At 37.3% G+C, this 3,395-nt stretch overlaps 1 pseudogene; it reads left to right on the forward strand.

Annotated features, from left to right (window-relative positions):
• Positions 1–401: 401 nt before the first annotated feature.
• LOC120181726 lies at positions 402–3,105 on the forward strand (annotated as a pseudogene).
• The last annotated feature ends 290 nt before the right edge of the window (positions 3,106–3,395 follow it).

Genomic DNA, 3,395 nt, shown 5'->3' on the forward strand with positions numbered 1-3,395 from the left:
ATGTGGCATTATAAGATGATATGTTCATGCATGTGTAAATAGTTAGAGTTCTTTTATAATTTAATGCCTCACTAAGTCATAGACTTAGCGTGTGACTGTTTCACACGTAGGTTACAGAAACGAGAAGAGAAGTTAAGAGGAGCAAGATAGGTTAGCATATTCCTTACGAATATCAGATCAGAAACATATGAAGTCTATGTATTTTGTGTTATAAAATTTAGTTGGCATGTAGTTACAAGATTTGGATTGAATATGCTCTGATTGGTTTGTAAAACGATTTAATTATATTTATTTCTAAAAAGTACTCACTTTTTCAAATGATGAATTTAAGATTTTGGTGGATTTGTAAAGAAAAGAGTTTTGAAAAGTCAATGTGACACCTCAGACCCGGATCCGGGTCGGATACGGGTTGAGGGTGTTACACACCCCACGTTTAATTAAATCCACTTTGACTGCTACCTTCTTGTGTACCACCTGCCAAAAAAATATTCGACCTGAGGAGGAGCCACATCGAACCACACATGTCTTAACCATAAAAATCTGTCATCCAAATTGTCAAGAAGGATTCTAAAGAAAGATTTAACTGAAAAACAACCATCACCTTCTCCTAACCACACAAGGCTATCATCAATCAAAGGTGAGGGATTAAAATTATACAACAATGAAATAAGTTCAATCCATTGTAGTGTCTCCCAATCGACAAGATTTATTCTCATAGGAATGTCCCAAAAACAGTCTAAAAAGTTTGATTTCCTGAAATCAGCAATCTTCTACTCCTTGTTATTTGAAAGAGTGAACAACCTTGGAAAACGATCTTTCAATGGAACTCCATCAAGCCAATTGTCATGCCAAAACAAAATTGAATCCCCATTGCCCACCTTCATGTTAAAATTACTCCGCAAACAAACTCCAAGTCATTATCTGAACAACAATTTTTAACAACCCCTTCCATATCCAAGTTGCTTTGTAAGAGGCAGAATTTCCCAACCCCATTGAATTCGGATCAATTTTGTTATTGAAGCAAATAATCTTTTTCCACCAAAAGTTTTTCTCATTAGCAAATTTTCTCGTCCATTTTTCCAATAACACTCTGTTCATAAACTCTAAATTTGGAACCCCAAGCCCTCCCAAAGCCTTAGGCTTGCAAAAGGTAGACTAGTTAACCCAATGAATTCTACTTTTAACAACCAAATCCCCCAAAGAAATTTCGCCATAATTGAATTAAGCCTCTCTAATACACAACTCGGCATTCTGAAAATTGACATGAAATATATCGGCTGAGAGCAAAGAATAGATTTTATCAACACAACTCTACCAGCAATAGACAATGAAGCTGCCTTCCACCCAGCCAATTTCTTGTAAAACTTTTGAATAATCGGGTCCCATAATGATGTTGAATTTTTCTTCGGCCCCAAGAGGTAACCCCAAATGAGTGATTTTGTACTTGGAAAGGAAAAACCTGTTGAAGAATCAAATCCCGAATATGAGAAACTTAAACACTATGTTTTTGAGCTTGAAAATCATTTGGCTGAAGCTCAGAAGCATGCATATCGTCTTGTAAAGAGACACAGAGGTAAGTAGAATTTTGAGGCTCTAAACACTTTATGCTTCTCATTTATATCTTTATCTAGTGTTTCTCTTTTTGGTTTGGACAAAAATTTGAACAATTTTTTGTTTGACTATTCCCAGAGTTGGGGCAGTCACTATCTGATTTTGGTAAAGCAGTCAAGCTTCTTGGTGCTTGTGAAGGACAGGCTCTTGGGAAGGCATTTTCTGATCTTGGGGCTAAATCTGAGTTGCTATCTGCAAAGCTGCAGAAGGAGGTAAGCTGCTGTCTTTTAATGTTGAGCCTTCTTTTTGAAAGGTGTTCGTCTTTCTAACTTTGAAAGCATGCATCATGATGGCCTTGTATATGACTTTTCCTAAAGTGATTAATATGGGTAGCCTTACATTTTCACCATCATAAAATTGACTACAGGCCCATCAACTCTTAATGAATTTTGAAGAACCCTTGAAGGATTATGTTCGTGCTGTTCAGTCCATAAAGGTGAGTTGGACTGCCTTCTTTGTTCTACATTATGATGAATGGCATTTATTCATTGCCGTATATAGCATTCCTTGAGAAAATGTTGAAGAACTATGTATTTTTACCTGCAATACTGAAATAGTTAACTGAAAAAGTAATTGTATTGTGGAATTGGTGATGGAGCCCATCTTCATCTAATGATAATATTGAGTGGATGGTTGTTAACAATTTCATCGCTGATCCTCTTACATTTGTGTAACAGGCTACAATAGGAGAGAGAGCAATGCATTCAGGCAACAATGCGAACTGGCTGAAACAATGAAGTTGAAGGAGATAAATGTATGCTTTTGGTTATTCATACATTATGCCTCCCCTCCCCACCATTTTAGCTATCTTTTGTTGCCACTAGCTGTGTTCTGTTTGCACGATAATTGCACAAGCGATTTACTTGGACAATCTTTAAAACGTCCAGCATTTCTTATAAGTTTTGTAATTTGAGATCAAATGTTTGCAGTGACAAGCTCATGCTAACACGCTGACAGAGTGGGAGAAGATGAGCATGAATATAAGGAGGCAAATCATTCCATCCAGGCTTTCACTTTATGCCTTTTTAGGCCAAATTTATTGCTTTTACTTTCGCTAACAATTAGTTTTATGGTTGCAGTTGAAGGCAGCGAGTGAGGAGGCAACAAGAAGATTTGAGACAATAGTTCGACTGATGAATGAAGAGATATTGCGTTTCCAGGAACAAAAAACACAAGACATGGGGATTGCTTTTCATGAATTTGCCTAGGGACAGGCCATACTGGCAAATAGTGTATCAGATGCTTGGCGAAGTCTCCTTCCTAATCTCGAAGCCTCGAAGCTTGCTCCCCTTCATAACGAATGAAGGCTGGGTTGTTATCATTGTACTTATTAACATTTTGGGCGGTTCTAAGATTTGAGGAATGGCAGAATGGCTCTTGCCATGTAAAAAACACGACTATCAGGAGCTAGTCTGCCATTTTATGTTGTACAGTTGTGGTACAGTTTGACCCGGGATGGTTAAAGAGACCAAATGAATTATGTTGTTAAAGGAGTGATTATTTTGCCTGGCGATCTCGGGTTCGAACACGATGTATGTAGGTATATTTAAGTGTTTATTTTCAAATAATTGAGAGTTTTTTGAGCAAATATTTATTTTTATCACTCAAGACTAATAAAAAAATATTAAGATGTCGTCCATGGAAGGGGGAGGGGGTTCTCTTCTATTATGACTGGTGTCGAGGGCAGAGAGGCAAGCAAGAGCTTCAACTATGAAAGCGTAATGTGGGTAAGACAGACCAGCAATTTAACAGCTCAAATGATCAAATATAGACAAAACCAAAGC

The sequence above is a fragment of the Hibiscus syriacus genome, unplaced genomic scaffold (assembly GCF_006381635.1).
Source record: "Hibiscus syriacus cultivar Baekdansim isolate YM2019G1 unplaced genomic scaffold, ASM638163v2 tig00003721_pilon, whole genome shotgun sequence".
Lineage (NCBI taxonomy): Eukaryota > Viridiplantae > Streptophyta > Magnoliopsida > Malvales > Malvaceae > Hibiscus > Hibiscus syriacus.